Source organism: Protopterus annectens, chromosome 4.part0, assembly GCF_019279795.1.
Source record: "Protopterus annectens isolate FY-2018-M chromosome 4.part0, PAN1.0, whole genome shotgun sequence".
In the NCBI taxonomy this organism is placed as follows: Eukaryota; Metazoa; Chordata; order Ceratodontiformes; family Protopteridae; genus Protopterus; species Protopterus annectens.
The window spans coordinates 1470250205-1470270758 of NC_056733.1; positions in this window are offsets into that span (position 1 = coordinate 1470250205).

Sequence of the window (20554 nt, forward strand, 5' to 3'; positions counted from 1 at the left end):
GTGTGAATGAAATAAGTTGACTGACCTTACTGTTTACTGTTGTAATTGTGGCTTTGCAAGATTAATGTGCATTTGGGTAAAGTCAGCTGTCATACAAGCCTGTAACAACTGTTTCTGTGCAACAGACTAAATTAATAGTCATTGCTATTTTTGTTTTAATCCTGGCAGGGTCAAAGCAGATATTTTAGGTAGGCAATTGATATGATGGCTGTTTGTGGATGAAATGCTTGGCACTGTAGCTTTGGTGTAACAATGCTGACTTTGCAGGACTAATGTGTATTTGGGTGAAACAAGATAGAATGCAAATTCTGACTGTTTGCATGCATAAATTCAATACAGTGATGAAAACATTATTACTAATGCTGATGAGGCCAAATCACCTACTTTAGGTAGGTAATAGATATGGGGGGGGGGGTGTTTGAAGTGAAATGAGTGGTCCTACTATTTACTGTTATAATTCCACTAAATAACACAGCACACCAGGCAAAGGTGCAACACCGAACCATATAACAAAAAGCACCCAAAAAAATGCACGAGGAGGCCACCAAGTTGAAGGCATTTAGCATAGTCAAGATTTAATAGTCGCTATTCGTCACAGACTTCTTCAGAAACAAGACACCAACATACCTTACACATTTAAATAGTCATACTATTAACACTAACCAATCACATAACTCAATTAATTAACTACTAGAAATGCTTAAATGAGAAATACACTTTACATAAATGTATATACATAACTATAAAATGCCCATTTAAACACAACACAATAAAAACTAAAACTAAGACTTATTTATAATCACTTTTCTATTATTTAAAAAACATTTTATATTCACAGTATCATTAAGACCTGGATAAATATAGGAGGCCAACCTGAATTGCCACTCAACTTCCCTCTGAGCAACCCAATTTTTAAAATTACCTCCCCTTATGTCCTGTTTAACTACCTCTTAAACAGAGAAGGTGAACTTTTTCCAATTAACACATACAATAGAGTGCTTAAACAAAGCATTATTAGAATTTTTTGTTTTTATAGCATACTCATGCTCTCTAAGATCCTTTTTCTTAAACACCTACTGGACATACCTACATAAAAAGCAGGACAGGTGGAGCATAAAGCAATGTATACAATACCTTCTGTATTACAATCCACCCTCCCAGGAACTTTAAAGGTCCTGTCCATATTAGGTAAAGATATAAACGGTCCTCCCAGGAACTTTAAAGGTCCTGTCCATATTAGTTAAAGATATAAACGGACCTTCACAAATGAACCTACAGGCCCTGCAACCTAAACATGTATACAGTCCCCCACCATTTACAATAGGATCCTTAGCATCAGAATAATTCCTATTAGACTCCAAGATTTGTTTTATACTAAAATTATTTTTGTAGACAAAAAGTGGGGTATCCCCTAATACCTTGGCCACATCCGAATTACCAGCAATAACCTTCCAATTGTCACAAATAATACTACGTATGACATGACTATCCACACTCATTTCCAAGGCATACCTGGGTCCATCCAACCCATAGTTGTTAGTATGGGTCGGACGATCCCATAGTTGTTAGTATTGACCATCTGGCCTAATGCTGGCTTTTTCTTATGAAAGCCATGCATTAAAATAGGGGAAAATCCACATAGCTTCTTCTACTAACCTCGTCTACTGCTTCTGACAACAAATCTTCTGAGTAACCCCTGTCGATAAATAAACACTTAATGAACTGTGTCTCAGATAAAAAAACAGTGTCATCCACTGTCATACGAGAAGCTCTAATAAGCTGTCCTCTTGGGGGACACTTTTTCATAAATTTAGGATGTCCACTTTTAAAATGAACATACCTATTACAAAAAGTGCACTTCCTATGAATAGAACTAGAAAACCTAGTATTATGTATGTCCCATAGGACATTAACATCTAAAAATGAGATATGATGGCTGTTTGTGGATGAAATGCTTGGCACTGTAGCTTTGGTGTAATAATGCTGACTTTGCAGGACTAATGTGTATTTGAGTGAAGCAAGAGTCAATATAGTGATGAAAACATTATTACTAATGCTGACAAGGCAAGCCACCTACTTTAGGTAGGTAATGGATATATGGGGTGTTTGTAAGTCAAATGAGTGATCCTACTACTTACTGTTATAATTCTGCCTTTGCAAGACTGTTGTGCATTTGGGTATGTTTACTGGCACTTGGGACTATTTGATAATCTCTTGCTATTTATATTTAACTGGTATACATGTGTGGTGTGATGTTTTGTGTGTGTGTGTGTGTGTGTGTGTGTGTGTGTGTGTGTGTGTGTGTGTGTGTGTGTGTGTGTGACTGGGTAAATGGGAAGATATTTTGCTGCTTCATCATGCAAGTAATTGCCATTCTGGCATATGGTTGTCAATGATCCATTCAGTGAGCATCATTGTGAAAGGGGAGTGGCTTAGTCAGCAGTTTAAGGAAGTGCATGGACAGCAATGTATTGATATGAGTGTGGCTTGTTGGGGGTAGCAGTCTGAGAGCTGTGAGTAAAAATCTGAAAATCCTGCCTACACCCCTGAACGTGGGTGCCATGTCATCCACATGTGCCAAGAGTATATCAAAGGATTGCTGTAGTCTCCTTGAAGCAGAATCCTGTGAGATACCTAACTTGTCCAAAGTTTGTCGTTGAATGGTCCCTGTGGTAAGAAGGGTGAGGGCTATACATACCTTGGTGTCCACAGGTATAGGAAGGCCTTGCATTTTCTCATTTCCCATTTGTAGATCATACAAGTTCACCAAAGCCTTTATTATATCCCTTTTCATGGTAAACACTATCAAGTAACTTTTGCTCATCAAAGTTAAGGTGAATCATTCTTTGTCTATACCTTCTTCTCCTTGGCTTGTGGCTGGTACACTGCGCATTAGGATTTGGCACTACAGAAACCAGGATTTTAAAATGGGAAACAGACATACATTGAAACTAAGCATCTTTGTAAATTACAAAGTGGATAAAAAAGTGCAGATTTCCTTTTTATTGCCCATCTGTACAGACCACAGATATGGACCAAAAAACAACTATAAATTACAAAAGGTGGGGAAAGACATTCATTTACACAAGAAAGTCACAGATTTTCAAATATTCATCATTATTCCCTTATTTGCATAAGACGTACGCCATCATTTTCTTATTGATTTGTTTTGGCACAGCTTGTGTCTTTGAATCCCAGTTCAGTTGCACTTGTGCATGACTTGTACACATACCTGTGTCACTTAAGCATGACTATAAATACTATACTTTATCTTTAGACAGTTGCTTGCCTTTTAGCATAATTAAGCTTCTCTCAATGTGCAGATATTATATACACATATAACTACATCTTTAGTAAATAATTTTCTATATTTTAATACCTTAGACACCTTTTTTTGATTGTTTATATTGTATTCATCACCCAGCCATTTGTAGTTTAATTTACATTATTTCCTTTTAAGATTTGTATTTGCCACCTCACCACCTATACTTTAATTTATATTTCCTTTTATGATTCATTCACTCTTGAGCTTGGGCTGCCTTATTTTTTCTTATCATAATTACCTTTCCTATAGATAATTTTCCATGGGTATGCATTGTTGACAGTTATGTGCTTGACTTGGTTTTGCCATCTAAGGAAATCTTTGCATCACTTTATTTTTCCAAATTTGCATACAACAAATAACAGAACATACATGATTTCATGGAAATATAACATACATCTATTAATTGTAAAATTGATGACAAAACTAAACTTATTATAAGAAACATCCTACATCTAGTATCCATATTAAATTATCAAATATGACCACTAGATGTACTCTTGTATATTTTTGTCACAATTGTTTGTCTGCATATATTCCATAAATGTGGAGCTTTTCTCCCTGGGCCTCTGCTGAAAATGGACATATATCCAGTCGGACTTTCCCAGTCAACAAATGTAAAATAAAATAAAAAATAAAAATAAATAGATGAAGCTAAAATAATGAGGGCTTGTACTTAGATTCTACATATAGAAAGATATAAAGAATCTATTAAATAACAGTTTATAAAAAGTAAAACATAAATGAAGATGAACAACAACTATACACATATCAGTCCCCGATCAGTTAAAATAGCGAATGGAGTACGATTGAGAAATATATAAAGAGGATGTAAAAGAAAAAGTGTGATGCTCAAAAACCTACTAAACTAATTAGCACAATCTCACTAATGATAAAAAGATAAAGTACAATGTCCATAAAATTATGGAACAATTAGTTTTAGCATATATTCTTTGCTACAGACCTAACCAAAAGAGAGAGGGGTAAAATAGGGGGATTAAAGTTGGAGAACTTCCACACACTGTTCCCATTTTTGCATCATAGAAGAGTCCCTCTCCTTCCTATGTGCTAACTGCATATCTGCCTGGTAAATTTGGCACATTATCTTATCACATTCTTCAATAGCCAGCGGCAGAGGGGGGGTGGTAATGAGACATCCAATGTCTAATAATGGCTTTCTAAGCAGCAAGTATCAAAATATGGTTAAGATCTTCTCAGTCAACACTTTACGCTGTTCCAAAGATAACTAGTTCTTTTTGATTTAGGTTAGATACTGGTCATAATTCATTCCCATTTACTCAAAATGCCTCCCAAAACCTTCGCATTAAAGGGCACTCCCATATTAAATTAATCCACGTTCCTGTATCATTTCCTAGAAAATAGTGCTGACATGTGAATGTAAGAGTCAGTTTCAAGTGCCAACAGTCAGGAGTTATAAATAGCCTGTGTAGATACTTCCATGCAAAGTGTTTTCTCTTAGGTATGGAAAACACGATGTATGTCATCCTTATTGCTCCCTTTACCTGTTCATTGGCTACGGTACTCTGAAATTCTAGTTGGTAGGCATCCCACAGAGGTGTAAGGAAAAATACAGTTATGTAAAATCTTACCATAATAGTAGATGTGCTTCTCTTCACTGTTGCAGTGTTCTACATAAAAGGGATCTGCCTGACGCATGTCCAGTATGCAAACGCCTAAACAATCTTGTATGTGCTGTATGACACGTTTATGTTCCCCGCACAGAACATAGGGAGACTTATGGATGCCACTACCCAGAACTGACTTGCCCCAGAAGAGAATAGAGTCCATAGAACAAAGGAGTCCATGCGCATCCAGAAGGAAAAAATACAGAACAAACAAGAGGGGGTTGGAGGGAGGGAGCGAATACTGCAACAGTGAGAGAAGAAAATCTACTGTTACAGTAAGATTTTACTCAAATCTGCTATGTCCTTCTATATCACCGTTGCAGGATTCTACATAGATGGGAGAGTAAAAAAGCTCAAGAAACAGAATGGGAGGTGGAAGACTGAGAACAGCCCTCAACAAACCCACATAAGATGGTTTCAGCAAAACCTGCTGTGCCTCTAGAAACCATATCCAACTTATAATGCTTAGTAAAGGTATGCACTGAAGACCAAGTAGTAGCGTCAAGGATGGAAGTGGTATCCAACCCCTTGAGGAAGGCACCAGAAGAGGCAACAGGCCTAGTGGAATGAGCTCTAACTGAAGTAGACAGAGACTTGCCATGAAAAGAATAACAAAAGAAAATGGTCTTGGATATCCAGCAGGAGAAGGTTTGTTTAGAAACAGCCAAACCCAAAGACCTGGGATGAAAGGAAACAAAAAGCTGATCAGACTTACAAACAGTCCTAGTTTTATCCAAATAGTACCTGAGCTGTCTGTGCAAATCCAAGGTATGCAGGACCCTCTCATTAGCAGACTAAGTAAAAGGAAAACAGTAAGGGAGTTGCATCAACTTATTCAAGGAGAACTCATTTACTACCTTGTGCATAAAAGAAGGATTAATATGAAATGACAATCTGTCCCTGTGAAAAAACAAAAAAGGGGTAACGGCCATAAGGTCCTGAAGCTCAGAAGCCCTCAGAGCAGAATTAAGAGCCAGCAACAAAACAGTCTTCCAGGTACAATGTTGCAAAGAAACAGAATCTGCAGGCTGAAAAGGAGCCTGAGTCAAATGTTCCAAAATAAAATTAAGGTCCTAAGAAGGAGGAATAGTTTTTTTGGAGGCCTAATATACAGGACACCTTTAAGAAATTGTTTGATCTAAAAATGAGAAGTCAGTGGAGGATTCAAGGGCATACAAGCAGAAATGGCTGACAAATGGGCCTTCACAGAAGAATAGGCCAAGCCAGACTGGAACAACTCACACAAATTTGATTTATTTAAAGGGAAAGTCTGACTTGGATCAAAGCCAATTTTCAGTGGAGGTCTGGGGAGAAATGCTCCAGATGCATGTCTTTGAAACCAAAGAACCTCTTGCTGTGAGGTAACAACACTACCACTGCACCACTGTGCTGATAAATAAGAGAGGACCAGAAGGACCCCCACTGAAAAACGGTCCTAGTTATGAGTATGGCACTAGATTTACAATCTTTTCCATTTGGACATGTAAGATTTTCTGGCTGATGGTTTCCTTGCCTCCTGTAAAATTCTGAGCATGTCCTCAGAAAAGAGGTACCTGAAAGGGATCATAACCCCATTACCCACAGTGTCAGTTGCAGAGTGGACAAGTGGGGATGGATGAGACACCCCTTGTCTTGTGTGAGGAGATTCAACCAGTGAGGTAACTTGTGATGATTGCTCCTGGCCAGCTGCATTAAGAAAGGGAACCAGTGCTATCTTGGCCAAAAGGGAGTCACTAGCAAGAGTTTTGGGGAGTCCAGCTGAATCTTCTGCAGGACTCTTGGAAGTAGAAGAAGAAGAGGGAAAGCATAAAGAAACCTCCCCTTCCAAGGAAAGGAAAGGGCGTCCATCTTTCATACCAGATGGCATGGCACTCTGGAACAGAAGCGAGGAAGCTGCCTGTTAAGAGGGGAGGCAAAAAGATCTACCTGAGGAATACCCCATCGATGGACAATATCCAGAAACATGTCTCAAAGAAGCATCCATTTGTGAGCCTGTATCTTGGACCTGCTCATAGAGTCTGCCACTAGAATGTGCTCTGAAGAAATGTATACTGCCTGAAGAGTTAAATGAGAGCTACTTCCCAAGCCTGAAGAGCCATCCTACATTGGTGATAAGATTGTGTGAACCCTTGGTTGTTGAAATACCACATTACTGTAGTATTGTCAGTGTACACCTTCAAGGGGCCTGGAATGAACATTGGGTGAAAATCCTGAAGAGCCCAGAATCAGAGCTCTCATCTCTTTGATGTTGATATGGTCGGACTTCTGACGGGAAAGCCAAAGACCCTGAACTTTCAGGTGACCAAGAGAAGTCCCCCATCCCATGTCCAAGGCATCAGTGAACAGCTGTTATGAAGGGATTGGAGACTGAAAGGGTTGGCCTGGGTTGAGATTGAACTGTTGAATCCACCACTTGAATTCTTTCTTTAGGCAGGGAAGGAGAGGTGCACTGAAATCCAGATGGTGGCATTGCTATAGCTAAATTGACTTGAGGTACCATTGAAGCTTCTGCATTTGCAGTCTGGCAAGAGGAAGCATTGGAATAGAAGAAGCCATAAATCGCAGAGCCTGAAGAAACTCCCTGGCTGTCACGGCAGTCAGAGGAAGACATGACTGAAAGAAGGCTGTCAACAATAATACCTTTGGAGGTGGAAGAGAGGCCGACTTTGGCACTGTCTGAATCCTGCATCCCAGATACACATGATCCTGACAGGGAGTCATGATGGACTTTTGGAAGTTGATAGTAAACCCCAGACTTTGAAGAAGAGAGATGGTGAACTGCAGATCCAACAACAATTGACTGGGAGAAGACTCTTGAAGTAACAGGTCATCTAGATAAGGAAAAATCTGAATGCCTTGGAGCCTGCAGAAGGTAATCACAAGAGCTAGGCATTTTGGGATTACCTTTGGAGTAGTAGAGAGGTCGAAAGGAAAAGCAGAATACTGAGAATGAGAGAAAGACACAGAGAAACCCAAAAACTTTCTGAAAAGAGGGTGAATAGAGATATGGAGGTAAGCATTTTTCAGATACAAGGACACCAGAAAAGCCTGGGGTAAATGTGATGATATGGGCTAGTGCTAGCATAGATAGCTGGGGTTTTGTAAAGAATGATATCCTTTGAATATTAAACTGATATGTACAAGATGCTTGTGTTACAAATGTATTGGAACTGTATGGCACTTGAATATATTTGTACAGATACTTATATTATAATTGTATTAGAACTATATGGCATTTGAATACCAATCTGACTTGTACAGATGCTTATGTTACAAATGTATTAGAACTGTATGGCATTTAAATATCAAAATGCATTTGTAAAGTTGCTAGTGTTGAAAAATGTATCAACAGTGGGTCTTGTATGTATATATGTTAGGGTTACCACCTTTTCAAAAGCCCAAAGTGGGACATTTTTGGTACAAACATCAGATTTTGCAAGCTGAAACATACCCATGGCCAGTGCAAAGGACAGAACTTCACTTCTTTGCCTACGTAAAAGCTTATTCTTGTAGCATTTTCGTTGCTTATTCTGCTTTTTATAACATTTAGGTGTTTTAGATACAGAATAACTGTTTTATGCAACTATTAAATAAAATATAGGAAATAATTTTGTCCTAAAATCTCAGGACATTTGCCATTTTACAAATGCCCAAAGAGGGACTGTCCCAAGTGGGACAGGTGGTAACCCTAATATATGTTAGCAAGGAACCGTGGAAGAGCATAGGTTAGACAGCTAGCTTAATTTAGAAATATAAGGGAAATGTAAATTAGCTGTTAAGCCATCAACACAGCATCTCTCTGCACTAAATGGAACTGGAGTCAGTGGATCTAGGAGAGACCATTGTTTAATAGCCTCTGCAAAGAAGAGTGAAAGCATTGTAATTGTTTCATGGCTCAAGGCCACTGCCATAAACACTTAGCTGTGTATTGTAGCCATCTATGCTAAATTCCTGTCTCACCTTCAAAGGGGGATACTTTGAGAATTTAGAGTCAGGTCATTCTGTCAGCCATCTTGGAAATTATGTTTTAGATATTACAGTGGGAAATCTTTCAGTATTGGGTATTTTGCCTTGGGCCTGACAACAAGAAGGACCATTCACCACATCATCTTCCTGACTCTATTAAGTAAGTAGGAAATAGGGAATAGTAATTCTCCTAGATTCAGCCAAGAAAATATAATGAAGTTTAGTTTAGATATTGTTTTCTTTATGTCTCTGAGTCTGTCCATCAATGTTATTTTCAGTATTTCCTGTGATTTGAACTTTGTGGTTTACTGTACATATATATTCTGTATTTTCATGTTCTTTTATTATTATTAAATATATTTAAAACTTTCATTGTGGCTGGTCCCTTTTAGAAAGTATTTAACCTTTGAGAGTGCTTATATTTATTTGGTGACATTGTGTAGGCCACTCCTGAGGGTCTAGCTGTCTTGGCCAACTACTACCATTTGTTAAGGGCCTTAGAGTAGCGATTGTGGAGTGTCTGGTAGCAGTGATGTCTACCTTATACTCTGGGCAAAAGGGGGCACAGCAGGTAAATCTGTGTGTGTGTGTGTGCGTGTGTGCGTGTGTGTGTGTGTGTGTGTGTGTGTGTGTGTGTGTGTGTGTGTGTGTGTGTGTGTGTGTGTGTGTGTGTGTGTGTGTGTGTGTGTGTGTGTGTGTGTGTGTGTGTGCGTGTGCGTGTGTGTGTGTCTGTGTGTGTGTGTGTGTCAGCTACTTGGAGTAGGGACATAAAGCACTGGGTTCACAGAGAGGGTGCTGGAGGACTTGGCTTGAACACTCTATCCGAGGACCTAACCCTACAGCTGTACCACTGGGGAGTTTTATTGGGGACCTGGAGGGAGAAAGAGAGATATTCAGACCCCAGACTGAGTGTGTTACCTGTGCACCCTTAAGGGAAATTGTGCTTGATGCAGTGAGGTCTGCATCTGGAAATACTGAGTGTATCCATTTGTATTCCAAGTGAACATCCATCTTCAGTGTCAGTGGTGAGAATTCAGCTCCTTGATTACTGGCCCAGAGAGGGGTTGTCAAAGTAATAAAAGAGGAACAGAGTTTGAAGAGCAAGTGTTGAAAAAGAAGGGATCTTGAGAAAGATGTTGAGCCTGGAGAGATCCAAAATAGGTCTCCAAGCACCCTGCTTTTGAGGAACCAGGAACATCCAGGAATAAAAAAAACCTTTCCACTTGGGAAGGGGGGAGAGGTTGAATGGTTCCTTGGTTCACCAGGGATCCTAGAAGAGGAATCCTTGAAAAAGGAGGAAACGACTTCTATACCACAAAGTAACCCTGACAAATGATAGAAATAACCCAAGAGTCTGAAGTGAGAAGATGTAAATTTGGAGCCAAGGGGACAAAGGAACCTGGTCTAAAGGGGGGTGTGTGTGAACTGTCAAACAGAAGAAGGCTTATCAGATAAAGGAGGCTTCTGGGCTACAGAAATCTGAGAAACCTTAGCAGAGGGGGCCCGCCTCCCACCCTTCCTGCCCTTAGAGATTTGGTGGAGTTACCTGCAAACAAAAGCAGACAAAAAAGGATAATTCCTCTGGAAAATAGGGATATGATACACAAAAATATGTTTAAGGTCCAGTAAGGCTTTGCCTTTTTCTTGAAGAGACTTAAACATGTCAACAGTAGGAGTCCCAGAAAGATGTTTATTATCCAGAGGAGCATCCAACAACTTAGCCTTAATGTCTTCAGGGAGAGACTGGAGATGAAGCCAAGAATAATGCCTCATGGTGGACACAAAAGCCACAGCCCTAGAAGAGGCATCAGCAGCATTATAGCTACACTTAATAGAGTGGCAAGCCGCTTGAGAAGCAGAACCTAAAACAGATAAGGCAGAGGATTGCCTTCAGAATCTGATAGGTCAGAGATAACCTGACAAGCCTGAGAAATCAAGGCCAGGGTATATGTGGTCATGTGGGTCTGGTAATTAAGAGCCCTAAAGTGCAAAATAGAAGCAGTGTAAACTTTCTTAACAATCCTCTCCACTGCCCTACTATCTTAATCAGAAGGCAAAGGTTTGGAAAAAGGCAAATATTTAGAGGGCTTGTCAGAAGAGACTGACACCTCAGCAGGATCAGCAGAAGGACATTTAAATAGAATTTGACAATCCCCAGGAACCTTATAGAACCTGAGAATCAGGAGATTTAGAAGCAGCAATGAAAGTATCCAACAAGGCAGCCAACACAGGAGGAACTGCCGATGGTTTAGGAGTATCCACCTGAAGCAATTCATAATATCTTCTCTGAACATCAAACACTTGAGAAGAATCCCACTGAAAGAATCCCATCATCCTATCCTGTCTAAAGGACATTTCCTTGAAAGGAGACTCAGGGCTAACAGACTGCTATTCATCAGAGCCATAAACTAAAGATGAAGGCATCTGTGAAGAAAAGGACAAAGACACCTCACCAGGCACTGGATCCTCATCGAAGGAATCTGTTTCCCTAAGCCATTTAGAAGGGGGAGAGGTCCAAGAAGGAGCAGATACTGAACCCCCTTAAGGCAGAAAAGAAGTCCTGAGTTAACTCTTGCCATTCTCTTTGAAGATCCTTAGAATGGACTGAAACATGCTTCAGTTGTTGTCCTTTCTAAGAAGGATCATCAGCCCTAAGAAATAATAGAGATTCTAACCCTTGGCATGATTTGATAAGAGAACCCAGAGCTTCCTCCCTGATCAATATCTGTGGAATCCCTGTAGGACCCTCTGAGATAATCAACCATGGTTCCCCCACAATGTCTGGAGAAGATTCCTGCAAAGCCTCAGAAGACATATGAAAAAAAAAACGGATCCATGCTGGCCTCTGGTGGGGTCTTGGAAGAGGAATCTGACATAGACACTGAATGACCTACAGAGATAATACCTACTTCTAGAGGGATGTCCAGTGGAGCTGGAAAGCTAAAGAATCCATCCGAGACGTCTTGGCTTTCTTCTTACCTAGTGGGAGTATCCCGGGGTTAAAGGATTCTGCCATGGACTAACTGTTTAAGCTGCTGGTCCTCAAGATAAATGGCCAGGGAAGACAAATGGCTTCTGAGTGTCTTAGGCACAAATATCTTACAGATACTAGAAGATGTATGGTCGTGAGAAGCACTCAAACAAAAAAGACATTATTTGTGATGATACTTATGGGTAATCTGCCTCCCACACTGACATTTTCCCTTCTTGGATGACATGAACTCATGAACTCTAGGTAGTAAAACAATATAAAACAACCCCAATGAGACACTTATCTGGTGTAAGTATTCAGTACAGCACAAGGCATTCAGATCAGCTGGCAAAAAAGGCATTTGAGGTGGTGGCAACGAAGTTTAGGGTAGTTCCATCCATACGTCCCTTTTATGCCCTACATTCTGTGTGGGGAGTGTGAATGTGATGTATGGTGCATACAAGATCTTTTGGGCTTTTGTTTAGTGGCCAAGTGTTGGGCTGCTCTGACATCTATATTATTTAAACAAAGTTTCAAAACTTCAAATGTACCTTCATCGACAGCTTAATGTCGAAAAGGCCAAATTCTGAACAAACGGAACAGTGATTTTTGTCCTAGGGAAAAAAAATCGGGGCTGTGCTCCCCCACCCCTACTTAAATATACTAACATAGAGATCGCACCACAGTGTAGGAAATGGCAAAGACTAGAAAATGCCCCTGTGACGGTACACCAAATTCCTCATTCCTGATCTAACTAGAGACTGAATACAAAATGTGTTACAGAATATGAAATTTGTTAAAATGTAATATGAATAATTCCTTCTTTGTGTCACAACAGGATTATGAGCAGCCTTCAAATTTATGTTAAACGATTTATTAATTAGCAAAGCATCATATATGTTGCAGTGTAAAATAGATAAGCACTTTGGAAGAATGTTGTTGGTATTTATCACCCTGCACTGCAAAAATATGTAAGATGAATGTATAAAAAGTATTGCCAATATGCAAATGAAATACATGGGAACTTGTGGTGCTGGCTTTCTCTTATATGAAACCAGTTAAAAACTGCACAGGTAAACTGCTCAGAGATGGAACTGTGTAAAATGGCTAAGAAATATTCAGTAATATGCCTGCATTTGTGCAACTGATGCCTATATTCTCAAGTTCACAGTCTGATGGTGATCCCAGCTGTGAGCTAATAATTTCATGAAACATATTGGGAACGTGCAAACTTGGGCTCAGCACCACTGGTGACTTGCTAGAGGTCTTATTCTGCAGGTGTTCCTTCAAGGACAACAGTTTATAACTTTTATAAATATGGAAAGGGGTGGATAAGAAAATAGGGAAAAGGAGTGAGCAAACAAGAGAAATACAGTCGGAGGACATAGGAGGGTTGTGTTGGAGGAAGTAGGAGATGAGGGGGGGGTTCTTTTGTTGTTGCTGTCGTAGAGTCCCATTTACTGAAATTTATAAGGAATGGTGGGGAAGTAGAAAGGATACCAAATGAAGAAATGAGGGTTAGGAAGGAAGTAAGGTACTGACAATATAATATAAATGCAGACAAGACAGACAGGGGTAGGTGATCACATAGTGAAGGGAAGACAGACTTTAGATAGACAAATATTGACGGGGTAGAAGTTGTGGGAGTGCAGGAGGGATGAATTTTATTCAAAAGATGGTTGCACAGATGATGTGGGATAAAGTGGACATGGGACTGATGCCAATGTTTTTCTGGCCCACAGACCCTCAGAAAGAGGCCTGTCCTAGGGTACCTGGGTGGGCAGACACCACTGTCGAGGGGGTAGTGGCCAATGATGGCTAGGTGGTTGGAGCTGACCAGGACAATGAATCTTACAGCCACAGTAGGTGACTGAAATGGGCTCAGTTGCCTTTCACAGCCCTATTGACTGCAGCCTCCATAAATTTCTGCAGTTGAAGCTGCTGGCTGTCCATGAGTTCCTCACAGGAAAGGGGGCACCACTCCTATCTGGCAAACCAGACCCCTGACAAGGAAGGGGTGGTAATCTCTCCCAGGTTATAGAAGGCTGCAGCTGAGGTGCTCAAGGCTTCTCTTGATCTATACAGAGACGAATAAAGGAGATAATGAAGAAGTCACACGTATGAGAATGAAATGGTTGGTATGTTGCAGTACTAAAATCAGAATTATTTTGAGTAATGCTATGATGCCAAATATTGTGATTTAATATACAAATTATTTATCATAGTAATCTATCATACTATTATTATACCAGTAAGTGATATACATGTTTTAAATATTGCAATGTAATAATTAGTACAATAGTAATGCATAATATAATTAGTGTAATATAGTACAATCATACCTCTCAACCTCTTAGAGCAAGAAATCTATACAAAGCCACAAATAAAAGTCGGACAAAGGCCCAAAATAGGGACAATTTTTAAATATTGTTCTTACAAACTTAGAAAGTTGATAGAATAACAGATTTTGCATTACCATGAATTTCCTGAAGGATATGAAGTATGAAACTCAAATGTGAGCCATTATTTTCTAACTTCAGTCTTTAATGATTTGCCCCTAATTTGCCAGAAAACCCCAATTTTATGAAAAATGGACCAAAAATATGAGACAAAAATCTGGACATTCTGTGAAAATGTTTACAGTTGAGAGGTATTAGTGCAATGCAATAAATAATTAGTTATATATTATTTGTTTGATACAAGGACTACTTATGGGGTCAGGGGACTAAGCACATCAGCCTCCTTTGAAAGAGGCAACAGTTGAGAAAAATCTCTTTTTCTTACAGAGAGAGAGAGAGAGAGAGAGAGAGAGAGAGAGAAGAAATGGAAATTAGAAAGCTTTGCTGTGCTAGGTGAAAATCATTTGCTATTGTCAGTTGTAAGCTATGACTCTACGATAGTAGCGTACATCTAACTGCAGCTATACGACTGAGTACAGAAAGAATTACCTTTTTTATGAAGTGGTGTGTGTTAGTCCCCCCACCTTACATTTTGTGATGTTTGGCAGTATGTAGAAAGGCACCATCTTTTGACTTAGCTTTTCTGCCTTGCTTCATAGGAATCCCCAGTAGAGTGCTCGCATTCCCCTCAGCAAAAGTTTCATCCTGTGTCTTGGCTGACCTCCAATCAACCCAAGGCTGTCTCATTGACCTGCACTGTGAGACCCTGCATTGGTGGAATACTAAGGTGCTTTCAGCTGCACTAGTGTATATTAGAGTTGTATTTAATCTGTCCTCTGAACTGAAGACTCTTTCCCTTTTCACTGTACGCGTGCACACTACTGCCCCCCCCCCCCATTTTCAATTTCTATTCTACTACAGGGTCAATTACTTAAAGCTACTTTCTCTTGAAAAAAGTTTACCTATGTACCTGCAGCCCATACTTCAATTATTTTTCCATGTAGAAGTGGTGGTCCTTTTTACCACACTGTACTAGATTAATAGCATAAGATTTGTAGTTATTAGGAAGATACTGCACTACACTGACCTGAATTTGCCTTAGCTTGGTTTTCCTGTTTTCCTTTTAGCAGCTGGCCTAGTCAAGTTTTTCTGACTCACAACTTTGTATTACTTGGTTTTCCTGTTTTATTTTTAGCAGCTGGCCTAGTCCAGTTTTTCTGACTCACAACCTTGTATTACTTTGTGTCTACTCCCCTCCCCCACCTCAAACCTGCACACCTCCCTCTCACTCCTGCTTAATTACAGAGGTATCAAAAAAAAAAACTGATGTAGAAAGGCATCATCTTTTGACTTAGCTTTTTTGCCTTGCTTCATAGGAATCCCCAGTAGTGTGCTTGCATGTAAGTACTATCTGGTATTGTTTTTGTTTGTGATTCTTATTGTTATTTTTGTAAAATTCATCCTAAGGGGATCCTGCAGTGCTTCTGTAACCACTCTGGCTCCCCAAGAACTAACTTTAAATGTGTATGTACCCTACTGTAAAATAAAAATATATCCTATACCTACCACTGTTGTATATTAACCATGCGTACATTCGTTAGCAGTCTACCATGGATTTTGTCTCCCTTTTCTCTCCTAGGCTCTTTCCCCCTCCTCTGAGTGCTCGTAGCTTACTATTGTACTTACTCAGTTAGGCCACCAGGTGGCATTGTTCAACCACCACCTATCTTTTAATACAAGCCAAAAGTACTGTAACTGTTCTGTTAATTTACCACTGCCCTGTTTTAGCCCTATTAATACTTCCTATATTTTACTAAACTGCTACTGCCCTGTTTTCAGCTTCTATCCCCTGTCAACCCTCTGCAGCCTTCTAATTTCACACACACAGTGCCTTATGCCAGTGCCTCATTACCTCTGAGCTAGTTCTCAGCTTCACTGATAACTTTTCACTGGCTTTCTTCCTTCTTCTTGGCTCTACCCACTCTGTTCATCCTGTGGGCTCACTTCGCTCTCCTACCCTGCCCCCATTTCCCACCCATCCCCACTACTCTTTCTTTTATTTCAACCACTCCCCACTCACTCAAGACAACCATCCAGTTAAAGCCTCCCCTTTTTGTCTCTCCTCCTTTCACCCACAGTCAACCATCTAATCAAAGCCTTCCCCTCTTTACCCCTCCTGCTTTCACCCACAGTAATTAAATACATCACTAATTAAATACATCACTCATTCACTACTTCCTCTCACCCCACAGCTCTTCTCTCCAACTACAAATCCTCCCATATTAAACTACCTTTTTCTAACCATGCTTTCCTTACTGTTCTTAATGCTCTGAACCCCCATCTCCCTCCTCCTACTCCTAACAACTTCATACCATGCCAGCTCCTATACCTCCAATCAGCTTCCACTCTCTGCTCCTTACCATACTCCCACACAAAACCATCTCCTCCCTCACACAAATAATCATTTCTTTTCCATCTCCTCCTCTCTGTTTCAGCTCAACCCTCTGCACCGTTAATCCTAAAATTATTTCCACTACTGCTAAGACACTTACTCCTAAACAAATACTAGACCATCCAGAATATCCTAAATCCAAAGCAAAACACACTAAAATAACTTCCTTCAATAACCTCATCTTAGCTAGAGACATTCACCCCAACCCAGGACCTAACCCACCCACAAAAAACAATTACCCTTCCCTTCCTCTAACCTTTCATCCCCCTACAATATTCTTAAGTTTTTCGCACTCAGTGCCCAGAGTCTCAACAACATAGCACATCAGTTTCAGTCATGGCTAAGTCACTCTGAAACTTGGCTGAAACCCTCATCTATGACTCTGAAATCCTACCCTCTGGATTTCAAACTCTTAGATGTGACTGCACAAATAAAAAAGGCGGAGGCGTTACATTAATCTATTCCAATCTACTTACCTTAATCCCCCTACCAAATCCCATTCCTAAATTTGCCAATGCAGAACTAACAGTTGGTCTATTAAAATAAATAATCACAAAAGCCTCTGTATCATCACCCTTTATATCCCACCAGGAAATAATGTCTCAACCCTTGAAGACATACTCCAATGGGCCTCAGCTGAAATTAACCTTAATTAAGACAAAAAATCCTACTACACTAAGCTCCAGTCCAACCATCCTCAAAACCCTAGGCTTTTTTGGAATGCCATAAACTCGCTCCTCAACCCAGGCTCCAAAAATAATCCCTGTCTGGATCCAAGTAAATCTGACCTCGAATTAGCCTCACTATTCAACTCTTTCTTTATAGAGACAACATCAGACCTAACAAAAACTTTTCCCAACAACGACCCATCTCTCCTATATTCCACCTCATCTAAGTCCCCAAATAATTTCCCCCTATGTTTGAGCTTAAACCTGTCTCCACTAGCTTCATAAAAAGACTTCTATCCAAACTTAAACCCTGCTCCAATGCACCTGACAACATCCACTCTTCCTTTCTCAAGTCTGCTGCTGATGGTATAGCTCCCCAATTAGTATCCTAATTAATAGATCCATAAAGGAATCCTATGTCCCTAAACTCTGGAATTCTGCCTTTATTCTTCCTCTCTACAAGGGAGGCAAAAACACTAACATTTCAAACTTCCACCCTATAACTCTTCTCTCTCCAATCTCCAAAATCCTAGAAAAACGCATTCACCTCCAACTTATGCCTTTTCTGACAAAAAAACACCTTCTTACCCCTACCCAACAAGGCTTCCGACCAGGACATAGCACCATAATAGCTCTACTCTCATTCTTAGAAACTGTCAATCAAGCCTGAGATTCTGGGAACTTAGTATCCACAGTGCTCCTAGATCTCTCTAAAGCATTCAATACTCTTTCCTATAAGCATCTTCTAAGTCACCTCTCAAACATAAATCCTCCCAAAACACTCTTTCCTGGTTCTCAAGCTATCTGTCAGACAGATCTCAGGCTGTGAAATGGAAAAAGGCACCTCACCTTTCTTATCCACCCCTACCAGAGTACCACAGGTGTCCATCCTCGGACCAATACTGTTTAATATCTATCGATAACTTTCACATTGCTATTCCTAATGCCAAAGTAATCCAATATGCAGATGACTCTGCACTTGTCTGCTCTGCCTCTAACCTCCCTGAACTCCTATCTAAAACTCAGACTGCCTTCTCAACTACTGAGATCTGGATATGCCAAAAATCACCTTTCTCCCAATGCTAACAAATTTAAAGTACTACTATTCACACCCTCAAAATCTTCCAAGTCCTTAGCCAAAGCAACTCTCCGATCAAAGTTGTTCCCTTTGCCAAACTACTCAGTGTAACTATAGATGAACACCTCAAGTTTGACATCCATATTCAGCAAAATATAAAGAAAACCCACCAAAAACTAGGTATGCTATACAGGAACAATCACTTCCTCTCTACTTCTACCAGGCATACTCTGACCTCCTCTTACCTCCTTCCTTTCCCTTCTGTATGGTGTCCTGCTACTAACTAACCTGTCTTCTTCCATCATTTCGCAACTTGAAAGCTGTTATAACAAAATTTCTAAATTTGTTACCAAAGCCAAACATTCCACTCATCACTGTGTTACCCTTCAATCCCTCAACTGATTCGAATTCACAAATTACCTGGACTTCCTCCAGCTCACTTCAGCACATAGACTAATATTTAATCCAACCAAACACCCTGCTCTAACATCCTTCCCCATACACCACAAATAAAATTCATAGATCTGAACACCAAAACTTAATTACTGTCCACAAACCTAAACAACCTGCTGGACAACTTCTCCTCTCCTTCTCCTTAGGTAAGAACTGGAACTCTCTCCCTTCCACACTAAGGAAAATGTCAAATACAAACAACTTCAAAACTCACCTTTACACCTACCTCTCCTCCAAATGGAAATGTAACTGCATTCTCCCTACCTAGAACTCTTTAACAAAAGCCCATGTGAGAGTATCCTCCTGAGTTCCTAAGCACCTTATAGCTGGCTATAACCTTCTATTGCTAATTCCCATATGATCTCTCACACTCTGTAAATATTGTAAATACCTTTTGACTTTAACTGTGTGAATTAGTTAAAATGTATCTGCATGATGTTTTTTCCACTATGGGCAATATTGCTCACGCTTTGTATTATTTGATATGTATTTGTACTTGTACTTTTATTTTTACTGGACTGCTGTCTTTACTGTAATCTGTTTCATGGAGCTTTTCTCCCCGGGCCTCCACTGAAAACGGGCTCTCTGGGCCCAGTGGACTTCCTCGGAAATAAATAAATAAATGTCCTGAAAATGCTTAACAACGTAAATGTACCAATGACTAATGTAAGGACTATTTATATATGGAAATGTTTCTTCTCCCCAGCCAAGTTAAAATTTCATCCATGAGTTTTTCACTTTGTTGTCCTGTATCATATACCTAACAGCAAACAAATCATGTAATACATCAAGGAGTGCCATATTTAATACAGTAGTAAAGTTTTAAAGAGGTGAGATGCTACCAGTGAATTGATAACCATTTACACTGACAAAGAAAATGTATTGTATTAACAATAAAGAACAATGAATTACTCTTTAGGTGTACATCTGGGTTTAAAGACCTTGTGTTTCTGAAGTATAACCAAACTATCCACTTATGCTGTGCAAATCACAACTAGGAGGGTTTGGCTTTATTGACCTGACGGTAACCATAAAGACTTAAAAAGTAAAATAAAAAAAGGCATGGACATTCAGAAACAATGTAGCTAAAACACTTGATCTCCTTAAGGGATCATTTACATATATCCCATGGGCCTTCATTACCAGACGTCTAAGGTACTACACAGTGAAAACCCTAGCTTGGCTAAGTTTTTCTTGCATTTTTTACTAAATTTATAGAATGCTGACTGCTGATGCTGTTCAAAGTGTTTAATATTTGCAGTAGTTTAAACAGGGACAGATTGCAAAGTTGGCATCACCTCAGCTGTATTGAATCATATCCTGTTTATTTACTGAATTGGGCAGCAGTGGTACAGTGTTTAGAATTGCTGTGGTCCAAGCTGTTTATTTACTGAAATGGACAAATTGCAAAATATGCATTACAGCAGCCATTTTGTCCTATAACTATATAATTTAAATTGTACCATTTAATAATAAGTACTGACTGACTGCTAAATAATGTAAACAGACAAACTGCAAAGTTTTTATTACCACAGCAGTGCCTACTTATACCTCTTCAATTCTTATATATCTTAATACTGTAGTAATACTTAAGATATT